At 41.9% G+C, this 21,430-nt stretch overlaps 1 protein-coding gene across 5 annotated transcripts in view; it reads left to right on the top strand.

The window, feature by feature from the left end:
* Positions 1-21,430, top strand: part of LOC112981614 (protocadherin-15) — a 1,192,166-nt gene that overhangs the window by 576,713 nt on the left and 594,023 nt on the right. For all 5 annotated transcript variants that reach the window (XM_064513568.1, XM_064513569.1, XM_064513570.1 and 2 more), the window contains one exon: positions 14,910-15,118. The gene's annotated coding sequence lies outside the window, so the exon portion shown is untranslated. The remainder of the gene's footprint in view (positions 1-14,909; positions 15,119-21,430) is intronic.

The following is a 21,430-nucleotide window of genomic DNA, read 5'->3' as shown; positions in this document are numbered from 1 at the left end:
CTCCTCAGGCTCTCTGGAGATAACATCCTAGAAACGAGGTCAGCCTTTCAGCCCATGTTTGATAAGTTGGGTATTGCTAGTTGACTGTGTAACGCTGCTAGAGACCGGTCTCCTTAAACTCCAACACATTAAATCAGTGTGAAGAACCTGGGCCATGTGCTGCTCCAGCCTGGTATGGGGGGTTAGCAGTTATCTCCCTCCAAGTACACACAATCAGCCAGATAATCATCTTCTTCTGGGACCAGTCTAGACCCCAGAGCAAGAAAGCATGGATAAAGTGGACACGTAGGGCATTTTTTTCGGCTAACTTAACACAATCAAGCCAGTTTGGCTGGTTCCCCACTTCTTTGCAGTGATTTCTGGTCTGCCCAAAAGTGAAGGATTCCAGCAAAACCACATTTGCATCTCATTTGAGACCTCTAAGGCTGTAGCGTTGGGTAGTCACAGGAGTGACTGTAATTCTCTGTGATGTCTAGTAATAAAAAGGAGCATTTACTTATGGATCGGGGTCTCGGTCGCTCCCTTTCTCGTGTCTCCTGAATGATGTGCACGAAGCACGTAGGCACGGCCTTGGTGAGCACCATACCTCCTCGTTCTCCTGGGCTGCATCCCTGATGAACGCAGTGTGCTGAAGAATTCCAGCGAGGGCATGATAAATTGTTGTTCTGCTTTTGTGGGAAAACAAATATTCTGGTGCCGTAAATTTATCACCCTATAGACCTTTTTACATAAACCCTTTTTAATAAACCTTTTTATTTGCAGAACACTTTAAAAAATATTTTCAATTTAAAATTTTCCATTGCTTTCTGGTCATTGTGTATTTATTTCCCCCCCATACAAATAGCCTGTTCTCTTACTATTGTTCTTATGGCAATTTTAAAAAATGTTCTGTGAAGTAGATGAGAGAAATAAGAGGAGTTTCTCTGGAAATGTGCCGTCTGGTGTAAAGTCTTAATCCTGATGTCACAGTGTGTTTCTGCTAACAGTGGAAATTTGCCTCAAATAATCTAGGTGCTGCCACGATCCTCTGCCGTTTGTTTCAAGCCGGGTATGAAAGCAGAGACAGAAGCCCTGAAATACGAAGTTTAAGGCTCCCTTAACCTTGAACGAAATGAAAGTCTTGGCACTGAAATAAAGCTTTGAAGCTGACAACAGCTCTGGGAAGTTTAGCTTCTTTCTTGCTATTTTCCTTGAAGTTTCTTAGAAATGTGACCAGGAGAAATGCATTTTAACAGCTCTGTCTTACAAGAAATGAAATATTTAGATTAGGAAGAATAAGGGAGCATCTTCACAGTGCGAGTCGGTGGACTTTCTCGCAATTGCCATAATCAGGCCATAATCATCTCATCAAATCTGAGAGGGCTGTTCTTACTTTTCAATAGAAAAGTAATCAAAACATTAAACAAAATAGGTGTTTTTTTTTTCTTTTTTGCAGAGCTTCAGCTATTGTAAGATGCTCCTTTCTTTTGGTCACCTTGTGAAGCTGGTTGCTTCCATTTGCTGCTTCCTCAGACTCTTCAAGGAAGCGCTTATACGCTTAGCTGTTTTCTGCAAGATTGGCTAGTTCAAGGCTCTTCTTATAAAGACTAAGTAACATAGTAAAATCATCCGGTCATAGCTTTATTATCTGGAATGCAACAGTCTAAAGGGTGATGTGTATTTTCTCTGGTGGTCTGAAGGACTGATTTATGTGGATATGTATAAGAACAGGGCGGTATCAGCTTGGGTTCAGAAGTGGTGTTACTTCCATATGAAGTGCTGGTGAAGTCACGTCTAGGCTAGAGAATCTGCTTTCATTATCAACATTTTAAAAAGATAATAGAGTTGGTGCTGAAAGGAGTCACAGAAACACTTTAAGGGTGCTTATATGCCGCAAGAGACTTTTTTTTTTTTAAAGTCCATTTAGTTTAAAGAGAATGAAGATTAAGAAGTGTTTTAACACAATCTGTACATGCTTGTGGAGGGAGAAGTTATGTGATATTAAAGGGCTCTTTAATCTAGCAGACAAAGGCATAAGAAGGCCGCATAAATGGGATCTGTAGCTAGAGAAACTCAGCTTGCAAATTAAGCCCCTGCTCCTAGCAGGTTTAAATAATCACTGGCACTGCTAAGCAGAGGATGTGTCTTTACATAAAATACATGTTGGTCTTCACTCTGTCCTTTCTACTAAATAGCCAAGGTATTAATTTTTATGCAGTCTGAATAACAACAAAAAAGCATATTATATGTATGTTAAAGTAGAGCGATGTAGAGAATTGCAATGTAGAGAATTGCCAGGTAGGAAGCTTATATTACATATAAGGCATTTGTGAGTCTCTGCTTTGCTTCCCTTCCTTTCTTCCCCAGGAGTGGTTGTGCTTTCTTGACCCACAGCGTTACCGTTTCGCCAGAGGAAACCGGGAAATCTGCTTGTGGTTGCAATTCCACAGCCATCGTAAAGGTGCTCTTAGTCCATGCTGGCGCTAAAAAAAAGCAGTTCAGGTCTGGCCCTTCTCCTCCACAGCCTGCTGCTCGCTTTTGAGAGGCCTGACAATTATGTTTACGTGAAACTCCTATGCTAGAAGTATGGAAACGCATGGGAGGGGGAGTGATCTGAGCTTTCCTCTTTTGCTTGTGGTGCCAATTTATGTTGACTTAAATTGTGAAACTACCCCCTCGGTCTTTACAACGCAACAGTCTTTACGTGCTTCTCTCAATCCACGGCTGCCTGATGTAGCACGGTGCAGTAAGCGTCCGGTTAGCCCGTGCGGCTTGCCTCGTCCTCCGGATCGTTCCCCGGAGTTTGCTACATCTGAACCTCTGTAAGCAAGATGGTTTTTGTCTGTTTTCCTCCTTTTTTTTGGTGAACTGCTGTTTGCGAGCTCTTATCGTTCAAGCGGCGCTGAAGAATTCAGATTGGGAAGCTTAAGAGGTGCCTGCAACTTTGAAGCCAAGACGCTGACAAAGTCAGTGCCCACTTGGCGCGTGTGACGCTCAGGCCTGTTGCTATTTTGGTATTTTAGTACAGATAAGTGTTTGCTGACTTGCTATCGCTCTGATCCTGCCCTGTGCATGGAGCATCCTTTGTGTGAACCTTTCTTCTTAGATAGCATGATTTGAAATACGGAAGAGACTTACTTTGCACTTGGTGGTGCTCATGAGATTTTGTTGTTGTTGTTCATGAGTGGGAGAAGGACAGCTGAGCGACATCAGCACGACTTGTTTGATTTGAATTCTTTTTTTTTTTTGGTAGTCGCTTCTTGAATATAGAAGGTTCCCTGGTTATCAGGCTTGCATTAGGACAGGTGAGACTATACGAGTCTTTTACACCCTATTTGTCTGGCTCAACATGAAATGAGGGAGCAGCAGTGGCTGGTGGTATCTTAGTGGCTTTTGGGAATAGGAGATTGAACGAGATGCTTGTTTAAGGAGAAAAGGAAAAGCAAATACTTCCTTGACAGGTCTCATATATGAACACAGGGCAAAATAGCTGTAGCACATCTGGGCTTGGGGTGTTTGCATGGATTAGAGTTGCAAGCGAAGATGGCATTTTTCAGTATGCAATAGCAGATGAGCCATTTAAATTGACCCCAGGCAATAACCCAGCAGGCTGCTTGAAGCATGAAGGAGGGTTTGCAGGGGGAATGGTGGGCATATCAATAGAAAATGTGCATGCACGAGGAGAGGCAGGCCGCGTCGGCACAAACTGTATAGTTAAAAAACTTGCTTCCAAATAATTGCTGTAACTGCCAGAAGAACTTAATTGCAGTGCATTGAATTTCAGTCGCCCGTTGACATTTAGCCTTTGAGGTCCTGCAGCTCTTCACGGCTCCTCTTCCTCGCTGCTGCCCTGAAGCGTTTGGTGCAGCGAGGCCGTTCCTGGGTGCGTGGAGCAGCCCACGACAGGCCCCTGCAGAGCACCGCTCTCAATCGCCGCAAGAAGCGACTCCCGTTGCTTGCTTCCTGATGAAGATTTTAGAGAACCGATTCAAAAAATTGAGAAGAAAACAAATTCATCACGTCCATGCTTGAGGTAGCAAGGTGTTGGAGAGGCCATCAGCAGCAGTGCTTGCCTTTCAGGGGAATGAGTGCAGATTTGGAAGGGAAAAGCTGGCTCCGGTAATTAACTTGCAACGGGTAAATACCTAGATTGAAACAATGTGGGTTTTGTAGTAAATTCCCTTCCATCGAGGCATTTCAACCAAGATGTCAAAAGGAAAAGCATGCGGGAAAGAAATGGCACAATTAGCAGTTAATTTAAAGTAACTAAAGTGTATTAGGCCCAGTTAAATGAACTATTTTATTTTTGTTACTTCTTGTTTGTAATCTCGTAAGTATGAGTCATTTAAAAGCCAATCTGGCTTGGTACAGTGCGTGCTGTTTTATAGTGTTTTCTCCTTGCCAGCATGAGCATTTCCTTGTTAATACTTCACATCTGTTCTTTGTAATTTACTGATTATGTGCAGGCCTCTGTGTCCTCCTTGTTTATTTTCGAAGGACAATGGGAAGCTTCATTTACGTGAGATTAAATCGATGCCTGTGATTTATTAAAGTTTGAGGTTCCTGAATTTCTGCTTTACTGGTCTGCGAAAATGGGTATTTTTTTAGTAGGAGATGAAAATGTGGATGCTTGGGGGAAATCAGTAATCTGCGGTTAGAATCAGCTGAATGTTTGAGAAATGTGTTTGCAAATGTATGCCGGAGACTTATACTGCTTTCTTATCGGTCGTGCTCAGACTCCTTGCAAATGTCTATGATGTGTTTTTGTTTTAGCGAGCGTTCAGGGAACACGTTTTCAGTCCGTGAGTGTCTGTATTCACACGTGTACAGGGTATTCGTGTCCAAGCAAGACTGCTTGCTGTTGAAAGGAAACCCGAGCAAGCTTGACGTCTTTGGCTGCTTCAGATATTCATACAGAAAGCGGTAACATCATGTAATTTAGGTGACTGATTGCATATATTAATATGCAGTATGAAACAGTAAATGGCCAGAGTGAGCCACGCTTGGATGTGAAAATAAATTTTTTACAGATTTTGTAAATGCTCTAAGATGTTTTCTGACACTGTGGGGCTCCGGTACACGAAAGGGCAAACGTAATCAGGTAAGTTAATAATTGTGAGTGGCTCGAGCGGAGCACGTAATGAACTTTGAGGCGTCAGAGAGGACAGTTCATTATTTACAGGAGAGTAGAAGCAAGGGAATAAATCTGGTCGTGGAGATGATACTTGGCAATTAAAGCCCTAGATTAGACCGGTGTCTGATCCTGATCTCTGCCAAGGCTATATGTATAACCTTGAGCAAATTAATTTGACCTCTGTTTTCTGTCTAGACTGGAATTTAGATGCCCAGCTCAGCGGGCGCGGGGTGTCCTGAAAGCGAGGAACCTGCAGCCGCTGATGATCTGGCCGTGTTTCACGTGTCCTCGCTGTTTGCTCTGTGCCGTGCGCCTGCCCGCATACGTGTTCACGTATGTACCGACCTGCTGTCACCGACTTGGGTGGAGATGTTCTGGCCCAGAGATGAAGCCCAGGCTGATGTGAGCAGGGAAGCATTAAGCCTGGCAAAAAAATGCCTTTTTGGGCATTTTTAGGGTTCCTCTTTTGAAAAACAAATACCCGTACGGCAGTGGATTTAGAGCAAGGACAGGATATAACTGCCCCCCCAAATCCCTCGGGCCTCCATCCGCTCGGGAAGCTGGGGAGCCAGAGGTTGTCATGGGACTTTTCTCCCGTAGAACTTTCCTAGTCTCCCCTTAGACCCACGTGATGTTAATATTCAGTCCATCGTTCATCCTGGCATAAGTAAAGCCAGGGTGGTTGTTTCCCCCCCCCGCGTACATCACTCTACATTTATTTATGCTGCGTTCAATCATTTTGATTGCTCAGTCACCGAAACATGGAAGGTCCAACTGCAAATCTTCGCAGGTGGTCCTCATCTTTACTATCTTAAATACCTCGGCATCATCCACAGAGTGTCACCTTCCCGGTCGCTTTTTATCTCGATTACTTATGAGTGTGTTGAGCAGCAGAGCCCCGAGCTCCCTTCCCTGCGGGGCGCCCCGGTGAGCCGACTCCGCTGCAAAAACTTGACCGTTCGCACCCACCTTCTGTTCGCCATCTTTTTGCCAGTTATTTATCCATGCAAAGACCTTTCCTTTTTTTCCAGTCGTTTTTCCGCTTTCATTAGCGTAGGAATTGCTGGCTTCTGTGGAGGAACTCGGGTGGAGGGTCGCCGAAAATTCTCCGGTCCACGAGAATGCAGGTTTTTGTTATTGATGAAAGATAAGATTTTAGTTAATGTCTCTCTCCAAAATATCCAGAACGCGAGGGGCATAACAGCTTCCAATTTATTGCGTTTCTAACTCTAACATCTCTTGATTTCATCACGTTTTTAGGCTTTATGATTACACTAAAGGGACTTGTAGAGTTATTTTTATTTGCAATACGCAGTTCCTTTTATAAAGGGACTGTTGACATCCTCCGTTAATCTTGGGTACAGTAGTCTGCTATGAAAGAGATCTAATTTTGTTTCTTATCCAAGTTGTCACATTAGATATACTGTGCCCATACTTCTTCTATTCATGATATTTAATTTTTGTTATACCTAAACTGACATTTAGATACAAAGAATAAATTTACTTGGGCTGTTTCTCCATATCCTATGAGAGCTACATCAAGAATCACATCTGAAGCACTGACATTTCCAGCAACAATAGCTGTATCGTGAGCCCGCTGCACATGTTGACGAAGTCATATTGCATTAAGAAAATATGTATAAAAAATATTTGTAATAAGAGGGGGGGAGTGGAGCGGAGCACTGTCAATCCCACCCACTCAGGGACTATATAAAATCTGGCATTCCTCCGTCGAATTGATTTTGTCACAGTTAATGCTGGAGCAGTGCCAGGAAATGATCTGAGATCTCTCTCTGAATCTGAACCGCGGCGTGCGCCGGGCACGGGGCTCCCCGAAGGCGGGGAGGAGGAAGGCTGTGTCTGCACCGCAGACGGGAATCGTCCTTCTAGAAGTACGCCAGCACTCAAATTTGTTCCACGTGGTGCAGGGACCCAGTATAGACTGTATTAATTGGTGATACGATCAAACCAGAACTATTGAGAAATGGAAGGTATTGACCCCTGATTAAGAGTGACTTCAAAATCTTTTTTTTTTTTTTTTTTTGCTTATTGCTTGCAGAAATTTTACCTTTTTCAGCACATATGATAAACCAGATTCTTGGAATAGTAGAAAGGGCTGGTTCTTCAAACAGCCTCTGCCTATGTTGTTCCTCTGAGTAAGTGTGGAAGTCCCAGAGCTGCGAGGTTAAAGAAAAGCTTGTAAAGAAGTGCAGCATCCTCAGGTTGCCTGGCTTGGCGTCCGCTGAGCCTCTGCTCTGCTCAGCAGCCGCTGGGGGGAAATGGGAGATTATGTAGCACCGACTGGTCCCTAGGAATAATTGTAGGAAACTACTTAATCTTTAATATTTTGGTTACTTGTTAACGCTGATAGCTAAACTTAGAGTCCTCAAACTTAGCCTGAGAGTCCTTCATGTGTAACCGCTGTATAAGTAAATGAAAAATGAAAGTGTTTTCCTAAAGGAAAATCCAGTATTTCATAATTTTGTTTCATTGCAACTGGGATGAAAAGTTTCCGTTTTGGAAAGTGTTATAGACATCATTGTGCGTTATTTTGGCATGTAAGAGGGGAAATATATTGGGTTTTGTTTTGAACTGAGACTTTTTTATCCTGGCTGAAGGTTTTGTGAACTAAATTAGGAGTGGAAAACATACTGACAATGCTTAAATTGAAATTCAAGTAGACTACAATAAAAATAGAGGAGCGCAACTTCTGGATTTCTGCAGGAATGTTAACCGACATAGTTTGTGTAATTTTGGTATTTTGGGTTTGGAGTAAAAAAATCTTGGCCAATACATTTAACAAGGTAACCAGAGAAGATACTGACTACATTTGCAGTGCACTTCACGCCGTCTTCGAAAACTTAATTTTTGCTTGTCCCGGTGTGTTTCAGATGTTTACACAGCATAAACACAACCATGTATTCGTAAGCCGTCCTGTGCCTCTGTGGGTACTCTTTGGAAATCCTGTAATTTATAGCAATTTGAGAAGCAGAAAAATCTGTGGGCCATCTGATGTGTATGATACTCAGAACGCAAGTCTGTCTTGTGATAGCAAGAGAAACCAGAGGGCTGTGGCACTCTGCAGCAGATAGGGCTTCACAGCTCTTGGATCGGTTTCATCTGTGAAATGGGTGTAATAAGACTCATCTACCTCATCAGAGTTTTGAGGCTTATTCTGTGAGGTATTTTAATATTCTTCAAAGAAATGTCTAAAATTTAAAAAATGACACAGATGACACGCAGTGGACTCGGATAAAAATACAAGCTGCTATTCAGATGTAGACTGTGTTGAAAAACTCCGCTAAATCTGTACATCTGTTGCCCAGCCTTAAAGAATTTAGTAGTTAATGTAACTTATTAATTATTATTAACTAATTTAATAATTTAATAGTTAATTTAACACTGCAGGTGCTGTTTTTTTTCATCTGTACCCCTCTGGTCTAGAGCAAAATCCTCTGTCTTTACCCCTTTAAAGGCCACAAAGACCTGGATCAGTTTACGGACTAAATGATAGTGGCACTATCAGCTATATCTGAAGGCTGGATCTGTGACATAGAGACACGTAACTTTTTTTTCCTGCTTTTTCCCATCCTACAGAGAAAAACAGCAACAGGACTGCTCATGCCAAAGACAGCAAACTACTGACTACTTCTTTCATAGCTTTAAGACTTTAAAGTACATTAGCTCATGAGGATTATCACGGTCTGATTTAACACCTGCCTCAAGGCAACATAAAAACACAATATGTTTTTCATATTTGTGCAGATCTATAAATTTCAATAGAGCATATTCTTAGGTACATAGTGGTAGCACAGGGAAGGACTGATGGAAGGAGGAGAATAAAGCGACAGCCTACCTGTTATTTGCATCCCATATTTCAAGCTAAATGGTCAGGCTGATTTTCCAGAGCTTTGCAAAGTCCTGCTAATATCAAGCACTGTTTTCCTGCTGGTTTGTTTTTTCAGTGTTGATGTTAGTCTTCAGATATTACCCAGTTTTTGGTTGTGTAGTTTAAAAAACATGTTTTGCACAGATATCTTTAAAAGCTTGCAGCTGTGGGCCTGGTTTTCAAATCTGGTAGGGCCAGAATTTGAACCATTTCTTCACACAGGTAGTCTCACAGAATATGATATGTGCTTTGAGGAGCTTCAAAATTTTCCTAATGAAAATCTTGCTGATGAAACTCATTTTCCAAAGTGTGGCAGCTGGTGGTAAGGCTACTCCCAGGTGCAGCAGGCCCATGGACCTGCTGGGAGGACTAGGTCAGAAGAGCAGTGAATAAATTCAGGACTAGTACTGGGGTTCGAATGGAAGAAACGATTTAATGGATCTGCCTGTTCTCACCTGTCTCTGGCTGCTGCTTATTGCGTTAGCTGTCCCCTGGCTGCAGCCCCCAGGCCAGCCTCATCTCTGGGCAGTTGTGAGCCTGATTATTTCAAGATGTCCAAGTCCCGTCTGAATGTGTTGGCGATATGGACTGAAAATATGTCTATGGGAGAGCTGTAAAAACTATCCATTTTGCAGCGACGGGCACAGTATTGCTGTAGTTGCACTGAAGGCTATTGTAAGGCAAACGTAAATCAAACAGGTCTTTTCCTTTCTGTATTCTCTGCGGAGTTAAATGTCCACGATGCAGTGTTGAGGCAGCAGCCTGCTTTGTGACGGGGAGAAGTTGGCAGCTCTATCTGCTATAAATGCTTAATGTCAGGTGAGAAATCAAGTATGCACATTTGGCTCGCCTCTGGAGAAAAATGGATCATTTGGCATTTTTCTCTTAATGGACAATTTTACATTAGGAGGAAGAAAGACTTGGAATAAAGGAGGTGTAGAAGTGACAAGGTTAAGGCAGCGTTCTGGGAGGACGGTTTCTGGCCAGAACACATGCACATTAAAAGGAGACCAAATAGGAGATTCAGCAATGGAGTAAGAAAACTTTGCTCCTTGAAGGTTTTTCTTTTCCTATAGCTGTTATTTGTTTGGATTTTGATGCTATCACTCACCTTTTCCTCTTGATCCTGTGCTCTCTCTAGCTTTGTTGCATCTTCAAAGCTGCTTTCCCCATGCCTCCTCAGAGAGGGCCACGATGGTCTTCAAAGCCGTAGGTGAGGCCCGATGGGGCACTCGGGCTCCAGAAATTTGTGCTTGAGCTGAAGGCCTCTTCAGAGTGCCTGGTGCACATCTGTCCGTAGCTTTCCCAAATCACGCTACTGTCTGTGATACTTCCTACGATTAAATCCCAGCTGGAAATAGCTTCTTGGCTTCAGGAGATGTTCTGGCTTCTCCTCCTTTTCCCTTAGCCATGTTGCTTGCAAAGGTAGACCTGAGGTGTAAGAGCTTTGCACCTCCGAGCAGCAGAGCGGTTGTTTGTTCTGTTCTCAGTAAATCATTCCATGAAGTTTTGTTTTCCTGAATTGGAAATGATCTTGGATTTCTCCTCAAATGAGGTTCACGAATTCTCATTATGAAGCTCTCGGCTCTCTTTACAGTTGATAATGCCTCAGAAAATAAATCAGTTAAAGGTTACTGAAGTGTACAGTTGTGTTTCTTATAACTGAATCCAGGAGTGTCACCAGGCTTTAATTAGATGATTTGTCTCCTACTGGATTAGGGTTTTTCCTTGTAATGATGAACATTTTACTTAAAAATGCTTCCCATAGGAAACATCCTCATTAAAGTAGTTAACTTCATATAAGAAAAAACACTTCTGGTGTTCAGGCTATATTGTATTTCATATGCTTTTACCCAGTTGTTAGGAAGGATATTCTATGACCACCCTTGACAATTCCCAGCCTTAAATTATAGAGTTTTAGTTTGGGTTTCCAGCAATTTTCTTGTATGTAATAGTGTTATAATGTGAGCGCTAGTTAAAAATGGTTTTAATGAGTGTTTTCAAGTTAATATGTAGAATGAAACACTCCAGACTTTATTTACTGGAGTCCAAATATACCTGGAACCCTGTATTTTACTTTCATTCCCTTCACTAAATTTATGTTTTAGGAACCTGAATCTGCAAAGTTATGTTCATGACATTTAAGTTGAACACAGGTATGCGGTTTTGCAGGATGAGGTGCCAAGTGTTTAAATTTTTTTTGATGTAACTTTTTTTTCCTCTTGAATGAGAGTGGCTGGTTATTTTTTTTTTAGTCTTTTTGTTCTTATTTTTTGGAATAATGACATGACTTTGGATTTTCAGATACCTCACCACTTTGGCAGGAGATGTGAGCAGTTGCTTATTGAGTAGCTGAAGCCCTTCACATCCTGGGATGCATATTTGATGGAAATTCAGCAGGATCTGACAGATTGTGATTTGTATCTTACTCGTATAGTGATAGGATGGTCTCCATTTTTTATTATCTTTTATTTGATGTTTTTTGGAAAGCTACAGCTTCCAGAGTCATTTGATTACATGAGACTTTTGGGAAAGTTGGGCAGGTGGCTCCAAAACACCCCTTAAGACTGAGAAATTCTCAGTGCTTCCCCTGAAAAAACAGGAGCTCGGTGCCTTCAGGTGCCCCTAGCTGGGGCTTTGGCAGTCCGCAGCCCTGGTGAGCAGAGATTCAAGGTGGCAGTCTGCTTTAGCTGAGAAAACGCAGCTTCTTCTCCATCCCTCAACTTGCTGCAGTTTTCACCTTCTGTTGCTGCTGGAAGTCATTAGGTTAACAGTTTAAAAAAAATTCTTTCAACCAAACCACTCTTTCCTGTTTTCAGTTTTTCTAGGATTTCAAGGCGTATAGGTATTTTTAGGTTTTCTGTCGTTTACAGGTTATTGCAATAGTAGGGCATCTCCTACTGTGGAAAAGAAATGAGCCAGTGAGTTACCACTATTAAATACGGAAAAATGAGATAGTAGCTACTTGTCAGATATGCAAGCTGGCTGTCACATTTGTATCGACCAAAAGGCAGGGATTTCCAACCCTTTTGCAGTTGTGGTCGTGCTGTGTTTGTGTCACCCCTGTGAAGATTGTGAAGATTGAATTTCCAGCATAGCCCTCCTGTTTCGTGCTACGATCCCTTGCTTAGCAGCTGCTCTCCTGAAAGCGCTTGGACCTTTGGTCTTGAGAGGATGCTCTTGTGCTTTTCCCTCCTGCCCAATTTGTGCTTCTTGCTCTAGGGCGAGGACCTGCTTGGCCACTTCCCCGCCTTCCCGAAAGCTCTGAGACTACAGGTGGAGCAGAAAAGACGGATTAGAAAGGGAAATCTGCTGGGTAAAAATAGGGAGGAGGAAAAATTTGCAACAAAAGTCTTGAAGCATTCTAGTCTCTCTTTCCTCCCTCACACACCTGCATACACACTCACATGTCTGGAGAAGAGAAGAAAAAATATGCCTGCATATGGACTGAAATAGAGAAAAAGCCTTAAATCCAATGCACCTGGAAAAAAAATCTCCATTTTTCATGTTCGTTGAATTAAAGGAGACTTGCACACGCTTTGTGTCAGGAAAAACATTGTCAAGGTCTCCGCTTCGCCTAATTCTTTCCCTTGTGTTTGTTTTTCTTCTTATAGGCCAATTTAATAAAGCAGTTCGGTAGCCCTGCAATTTTAAAATCATGATGGACTTGATCTTGTTCTTCATTTATTTAATGGATTTTCCTCTCTAATACTGCTTTTCTCTCCCAGTCCTTGACATATTTTTAAGAGTTCTTCTTCACCCTCAGCTCTTTTTATTAATGTTAGCACTCTTGAGCGGTGGAAGATTGCCAGCAAGGATGCAAGGGAACAGTGGGCTAAATGTCACTTGTCTGGAGAAAAGGCTCTGTACAATTTGCGGTGGCTTTTCCTTTTCATAGCCCCGATAAGAGGAGGAGGATGTTGGTGAATGTTTTTTTGCTCGAAAGCGAGCCTTGGAGTGTCAGCTTTTTTGGGAGAGGGCCCTTGTCTTTGAACTGCAAAACTTTTGGCACCAAGGGGATACATGCCTGTCTCTGTACGCATGCATTTCATACAGAGGCTGTAATCAAAGAAGTTATTTTAAGTGAGGAATTCAAACGCTCAGAAGTTAGCGAGCGCTGGATGTACCGTTACCTTTTTTTCTTCTTCTCCCGTTGGCATTGAACCCCTGCCCCGAATGAGGCAGGAGGCACAGCACGTGCTGCCGGGTTGCTCCACGCTGGATGCGTGTGGCGGAGGTGAATTCGGGTCGCACCAAGCACTGTAAATCTGGCGTTTCCAGCTCCTCGACTGCGAGGCTGTGCTGCCCACGTGTTCTCTCGATGCATCTTTTCCAAGCCTGTCCAAAACGTTACACACAAAAGAGTTATCTTGCCTATTGCTGAATGCATTTAAGAGTAGGAGTAAGTTGTATGCGAATTCTTGCTCAGCGTCGTGATTCTTAGCATTTCAGATGTTCAAACAGCGGTTGAGGGATATCATGTGCATTATACAAGTGACTCCGATCTTTTCCGCAGCAGTTGAATGGGGGGTCGCTATTCTTCAGCACCAGCTCTTTAAGCAAGCATCCCAGCTCATCTGTATGGCAACGCGTTGGAGACATAATTGCCAGGTACCTACTGAAGCTTTATAGCTCTTTCAGCATATCTCTGGATCTAAAATACTCCCAAAGCTGAGCACTGGTCTCAGGCATGGGTTTCCCGGGTGGTTAAAGGAGCTCTACTGGAAATAGCGCTAAAGCAATACTGTTTTATACCAGAGATTGCAAGTGGTGCTAACTATTTAGTATGCTCTGTATGCGTTCTCCATTTGCAGGCCTGGAAAGGTGTCACCATGATGAGCTTTGCTTTACAGCTAACTCATCCCCATCTTTTCTGAAATTGCTCCCAGGGGTTTCAGTGTCAATAAAATTCATCTGCGCACGTCTGCTGAGCTTGCAGATGTGCACTTTTGCCTGTGGTACGCGGGGGAAGCACGAGGGTTCAGCAGAAGTCCCCAGATGTGCGCCAGTTGGATGTAGAGAATGTATTAAATTATGCTTCACTTAAAAGTTTTTCCTGGATGAAACCTATTGTTATTTCAAGATACATATTTTTCAGATAATTATAAGAAATTTTAACTCATCATTTTCATATGTTTACTGTGGGCTTCATTTAGAAAAAAGAAAAATGCTTGGACAGAACTAGTCTTGTATTTACTCTGCATTTTCTCCAGTACTTTGAGGTCTCTGCACTTTTACTCTGCCTACAGCACTCTCATCTTCTGACCAGAAGTTTACAAGAAATTTTCCCGCTGTGTTTTTTGTATTCTGATGCGTGCTGTTTAATATCAATTAGGCTTTATTAAAGAAACAGAGGTTCTTAAGCTGCAATTAGTGAAACATATTGCGAGAGCTTGTTTTGGTGACATCTGAAAAACAGCACACTTACCACAACTCTGTTTCTAGGAGAATTGTGGGGATTTTCATAACAGCTTACTGCCAGTCAGCTTTTTTTTTTTTTTTTTTTTTCCTTTAAAGAAGGGGGAAAAATATGCCCTTAATCTGATCATTATAGCAACTGATCGTTATAGTCCCTTTACAAGATATGTCCCTTGGGATCGTTCAGGCTACCAATTTCTGCGCTGAGAGTCTGCTCCGTATCCAAGGGGTCCTACACAGTTGCTTACTTGATGCCAGCTCTTGCTTTCTCTTCTGGTTTTTCTTCCCTTTTCCAAAGGTTTTTGCGCTTTTGAAACTCTTTTTCAGTAGTGACCTGAATTCAGGGGTTGTCTCGTTTCTTCATTAGCGCCTACAAGCTGCCCGGCTCCCTCGTCGTGGTTCGCGTGGGTGGAGGGATGGGCATCTCTGCAGCTCTGCGCCCGGGACCCTTTCCTGCGCCCTGCCTTATTCTGACTCTCTCCTTTACAGAGCTGGCGCATCGGCTCCTTACCGGCTTCAGCACTGCGACACGATGAGTCCGGTGACGAGGGTGTACAAGTGAGCTGCCCCATGGATAACGTGGTGCCTGCCTCGGCGTGCGTGTAGAAGAAGGTCCAGCTAGCAAGCCAGAATCGAAGGGATACTGTACACTGAGGTGGAGGCTTTTTTTGGAGACCGTATCCATCGGGGACTGAAAGGTGAGTTTTTTTATATTTGTTGAATTTTTGATTTATCTGTTAATTGAGCTGTTGGAGATATTCAATGAAGACACTTTTTAAAATTGGTGACTTTTGTAGAGTATGTTGCTAAAGTTATCTGAAGAGTCACACACATTAATTTGCTTTTGTTTGGTCGGTTTATTTAGAATTTGGTTTTAGGGCAGTTCTTGTAATCAAATGTCCTTTTAACAGCAATTTCCAAGCAGATTGGCTCTTAACTGACAGGTTAGTGAAAACAGCTGAGGAAGCGTGGAGATGGAAGAAGACCCTTCAAAACTAGAGGTACAGTGGAGCAACAGAGAAAAGGTGTAACAGGATCCTTGGTAGGAGGCTGAAATCAGACAAATACAGAGTAGACACAATGAGTAAGAATTAAGTATTGGAAGAATTAGCTTGGAGATGGCATCAGTTACTTTGTTACTTGTTGGTTTTCGATTAAAATTGTATATAACTCAAAAAATACCGACATGGGGCTAGGCAAGATTTTTTTTTGTTTTTTTAACTGTTTTGCAGGGGATGTCCAAGCAGGTGAGGGTATCGTTCCCTTCCAGTCTTCTGCTATTGGTTTGAAGCTAATAGAAAGTCTGGTTTACATGGCTTAAATCCTGGCGTATAAAATTACGGCTGGTAACTAGCAGTGAAGGACCCGATAAAAGCTATATTCGAAGATATGGAAATAAATAGCAAAACAGTGTGGATTGCCTTAGAAACAATGTTCCCCTTGTGGTGCTTGAAGTGGGGAGATCTGTGCTGGGAGAAGGCATGGCGTGTTGCGAGGGGAAAGGTCCCAGGTGGAAACGAATGGCAGCAGTCAGAAATCTTGACCCAATTCTGCATTTTATTGATCGAACAACCTTCTTCCATGACTGTCGAAAGTTAGGTGTTATGTGTTGGAGGAATAAGTAGTCTTCAAAGTGTGACATTTAAATATTTGCTCATAGGGCGGTTGCCTGAAAGGCTGCTGACGTTGCTGTGTGGGGAATGCTTGTTGTTAAATGTTACACCAGATTTACAGCCTGTGTTCTCGATACTCTGGGTAGCACATCCTGAGCTTGCTTTGTGGTATTATCTAAAGTGTGCTGTAATTAATTCTGGTGAATGAGATTACTATATTCACACTTATTTTCCATATCAGTCAACATAATTAACTTTCATGCTCTTGGTTCTCTCTGGGGTTTATAAGTATAGCTGAGATTGACAATTTGTTCTGACCGGCAATTGACAAAAGAGATTAAAAAAATAATAAGAATAAAAGTTATCTTTTGGCATGCTGTCTCTTAGCTGACATGTCTTCTGCTGAGGTTTGTCCGATGAACCTGTAAGGCTTAGCCATGCACACAAGAAAAATACTGTGCACATTTTATGATTGTACTCTTTCTTTCAGTTACGAAGGGCAGTAAAATAATGTATTAGTGGTAAACCGCTACTGTTTTGTAGCGGGAGAAGAGCAGCGGCACCTTTTCAGTGCCGTGAATTAATGAGAGCTTGTATATAAAATTTAACGAACTGATTGTGTTATCTGATAGGATAACCTGGCAGGTATTATTCAGGTAGGTGTGTGTTTTTTTTGTTTTTTTCTAAAAATGCAGTCTGTTAGAGCAGTTTTAGGCTACATTTAATGACACCGTATTAGCAGCATTTCTCAAAATAACAAATATTCAGTTGCAGCAGCTGATGACATGGGAAATAGAAAATCTAAACCGCAGAGGCTGGTCTTTATTAAACTATGTGAAGGCTATATCAAGGCAACGTTTGTTGGGCAAAGTGGCTGAATTATAAACATGAAAAAAATCGGGGAAGTTATCAAGGTTTTTGTTTTAATCATCACATTAAGGTTACAGCAGTAAAATACCAAAAAATAGGAAATATGGAAGCTGTGATGTGCTGGCAGTTTGTGTTGCAGCATCAGCTAAATCCCAGTTAAGTGTCTAATGGAACGATTATGAAACAACCCAGAAAAAAAAATCCAGCTAATGAGTGAAATGAAAGTATAAAATTTAAAGCAAAATATTGGGGGGGGGGGGGGGAGGAGGAGCAGCTTAAAAAAAATTACTCATTTTTTTCAAAACAAAATATTGACCAACTCTAAAAATTGGGCCATCCCAACTGCTTTATCAAATTGTTCTATAATCTTTTACAAAGAAAAGGCTGCTCTTGTAGGCTGGCTTTTTTTTGTAGATGAGAATTTATTTTCCCAGTTGTCAGCTTGGATATATTGGTTAAAATGACTCTTAGGATTAAATAAATAAAATCTGCACTTGGTGGCCAAGTATTTTCCCAACTGTTGCTCGTTGGTTATTAAAGGGATGAGCATCATCCTGTCTCCACCTGCAGCTACGGAGCAGCACATCTCCTCGGGTGGTCAAGACCCAGAAGCCAAGGGGGAGCGGTTGCCTCTGCAGCCGTGTGATTTAGGAGCTGGGACTCAACTTTTCAGGGTTTTTATTTCTGAGCAGCCTGTCCAAAGCCACCACGAGTCTGAGCATTTTATTAACAGTTTGTCAGTCTCCTGGTTTTGTCATCTGAGGTTACCTTCTCCTTCTAGTGCTGGCTCAAAAAAAAAAAAAAAAAAAGAACTGAGCTGGTTTGTGAGTCCAACTTACTCCTGGGCTTTCCAGGGGAATCTGTGAATCTTCAGTCATTTCAGCTAGTTGTGTTTTCAGGCTGCTCTGAGCTGAATTTTTCCATGTTTAAAGCTTATCTTATTTTCATCCCTTGCTTAAGAGTGGAGTAAAAAATACCTTGCATTAGATGGGGAATTTGCTTTTTTAATTTCTTTTGGGGAAATGGCCCTGGTCCCTCAGAAAGTGCAAGGTTCCTTTCCAGGAACCCATTTGGAAGAATTCCTGCTGCTGTTTTCATTGGTAATTACTTGAAGTTGTTGCTGAAGTGGAGTGAAAATGTCAAGCTGGTCTGTCTGAAGGATTGTGCTCATTAGAGAAAGCAAAGGGTTTTGCGGAGATGGTAGGTATTCATGAAGATTTCGTAGAGGCAGGATAACAAAAGAACAAAAACCAAGATGGATTTTGAGTGACGATCTTCCTAACAATTTTCCTGGTCTTTCTGTTTTGACATGATTAACACCTGCATTTATTTTTTCCTTACCACATTACCATGTGGACAGATGGTTTAAGATGTCATGGCAAGTCCATATCTATATGAAGTGTCTCTGAACTTTTTTCTTCTCCTGGACATTTCTTGCAGAATGTATGGGTGAATTTTTGGACTTTTTTTTTTTTTTTCTTTTTTAGGCTTCATGCAGGTGGCAAGACAGGTGTTCCAAAAAGGTCTGTCAGCTGCAATTATTGCTGTTACCGCTGTTATTTGTTAGCACACCAGTGTAAGTAAAAACGATGCTTGAAAAATTGAGTCGGAGCGTGCTACTAGAGTAACTCTCTTCCGTAATGTATCTTGCAATGTAGGCTTATACAGCTTGTACCAAATAACGGCGACGACAAAATTGAGGTGAGAAGCAATTATGCGTAAAATGAAGAGGATTATCATACTAAGCACATTTATTCTGAGCTCTCTGTTGATGCTGTCTTTCAGTCATCTAAATCAATTTTTTCCTTGTGCTGTGCCCAAACTTACTGGTTTCTAACAGCGGATGGATGGTGGCGTGGTGTCGCCGCTGTCAGCGGGTAGCACTTTGGTCACGAGGGACGTTTCTGGCAGGGATACACAAAATGAAAATAATCCTATTTGCACCTTTCTGATGACTTCTTCAAGAAAAGTTTTGTCACGGCATGCCTCTGTTCCTTACGTGAGCGTTTATATTGCACAGTCCAACCAACGGTGTCAAATAATTTCTTTTGTAGGTGCATCCAGCTCCCGTTTCGTTGGTGGAAAACCCTTGGGCGTTACAGGCCTGTCATTTCTAGTGTGACTTAGCTGATAAAAGTTGTAACAATAGTGAATGCAGAAATAGGGCAACTTTAATGCAGTGTATTTGATGACCCACAGTTGCTGTTTGTTTGATTTTTCTAGTGCTGTTGCGTTGGTGGTGGTGAGAGCTCTTGTGCTCTCTTATCCTTATGTGCACCCTACAACCGTAAGTTAAGGGGGCAAAAATTCCCTGTTATTTTGTTTGGCTGTAGCAACTTGTGGAGCGAAGAACAGATCCCTTTGGTAGACTCAGAATTTTGGTTTTGTTCCCTCCAGTATCGCTTCTGTTTTGTGTCCCAAGCAGCAGCCCTCTTGCCCAGCACAGCATCTGCTGCAGCTGTGGAGTGGTCCTCACTGCAGAGTAGGTACTTCTGTGGTTACATTCCTTAAAATTACTTTAATTATTTTGCAGCTGTTCCCAGATGCTTTTTTTTTATTCTCAGGTCTACCTAACAATGTAGAATTGTAGTTAAATGAATTCCAGAGCTCAGGCTCACAGAAACAGTAGCAAAATTAGACTCTTCCTACTTATCTAGTATTGAATGGTCTCATCGCTTGAGATGGCTGTGTAAATTATCAGTTTTGACCTTTAATAATAAAGAAAAATCAACCTTTGGATATGGCAGGTTCTTAGGACTTTTTTCATCCCTAGATTCAGTCTACAAGTATTTAAAAAGAAAAAAATCTGTCATGGCCCTTTTACAGATTTGAGGAATGTTATTCCATCTCTAGTGTGGTAGGTATAAAACCTGTATCGGAGAAGGCATCCCAGAGAGTGGATGATTATCCATTAGTGCTACATTTAGTGGCATACAGATTGCATCTCTCTTCTCCCCCACCCAAACCTGGCAATCACTCTAGATTTACGTACAGATTTCCTGGAAACTTTTTATTTCTTAGCGGTGGCACCTGTGCTGACGTCTGGAAGCTGGACTTGAATCGATAAATGCAATGAGTAGTAAGATGAATTCTGCCAGCGCTCCAGAAGCTTTTGGCAGTTGTACTAAACTTTCAAATCGTGTATGAGTTTCTCAAGTAAATTTATTTGGTGGACCCCATTTTTGGCTTCCCCAGGCAACATGAGAATACAACAAAAACGCGTTACAGAAAAAAAGGAGGGCTGGTGAAGGAGCACGCGACCGGCGCGACCCAAAGTCACAGCTTCAGCAAAATGCCATCAGCTTTCCTTTGTTTCTGATGTGCTTTGTTTTGAAAGAAAACATTTATTTAGTGAACTCGTTTTTGGGGAGGGGAGTATTTTCCAGTCTTCTGTCTCTTCAATTTCCAAAGAGTAAGCTGCTGCATCTTTTCTCTAGGGAAACTTGGTGTATCATGCAGAGAAGAGTCAGGTGTAATCAGATAAAATAACGTTATAAGGACTGATAGATTTCATCTTTCAGATATATCATTGTATTCTCTTCTAGACAGCTGAAAACTCTTACCCTGTCTGAAGCTGACAGATTTTGGCTAAATCTCAATAACTCAGTCAAACTGCTCCTTGTTTTTACTGTTGTTTCCAAGTCCACAGGTTTTTCTGGACTCGTACAGGGAAACATGAGAAAAGTAGGTCTTTTCGGATCGACAAAAGGCGCGTGCGTGTGGCTGAGTTGGTTTGACAACATGCTCCTTTTGCATATGTAAAATAATTAGCAGCAGCAAGGAATATCCAAAATCCTGCTTTTATTTAAGCAGCTGGGGTGCCTAAATAATGGATTTAGCATGTCGGACTGCATGGGAAGAGATTAGATGCTGATGGCTCCCAAGTTTTCGTTTCCTGCCTCATGCTATCTAAATTATCCAGGACAATTGTTGCTTTTGTTACCTTGTAATAAGGCTCTGGCTCTAGGAAGGAGGATTTTTTCCACTGTTTTTTGCCACCAGAAGAGATGTTGCATTTAGTGTAAGAAAATTGTCGTGGTTCCCAAGGTGCCAAGTGTGTATTAGCTGACGGTAATTGTGCCCGCCATGACCTGGCCTTACTGCAAATAGATTTTCTGGTTTCCCTTTGAATGATGCTTCTCATTACGCAGGACCTCAAACTTAAAATGCAGAGCTGAGGCCATCTCAAGAGATTAGGTAATTAAAAAATCAGCTTTGATGGAATATGCAGGGCCATGAGAAAACACCACACTAGGAAGGTATAATCACTGGTCAATAAATTCGTCCAAGTATATTTTTCCACCCAAAACTAATTTGAGATTTGGTGTTAATTAGCTGTCTTTTCCCGTTGGCGCGATCTTGTGCACATGCACCCTTTTTCTCTCTGTGTATGTGTGTATAAGCTATTTTAAATTATTTTCATTTGTGCTATGTACTTAAAATAGAGTATAAATATCTAGATTTTTTTCATATATATGTGGTTTAGCTAATTCTAGAGATGCACAGCTCACAGGCTGAAAATAGCTG

The sequence above is a fragment of the Dromaius novaehollandiae genome, chromosome 6 (assembly GCF_036370855.1).
Source record: "Dromaius novaehollandiae isolate bDroNov1 chromosome 6, bDroNov1.hap1, whole genome shotgun sequence".
NCBI classification, from domain to species: Eukaryota; Metazoa; Chordata; class Aves; order Casuariiformes; family Dromaiidae; genus Dromaius; species Dromaius novaehollandiae.
The sequence above is the reverse complement of the archived record's forward strand: the minus strand, read 5'-3'. Positions and strand labels throughout refer to the sequence as shown.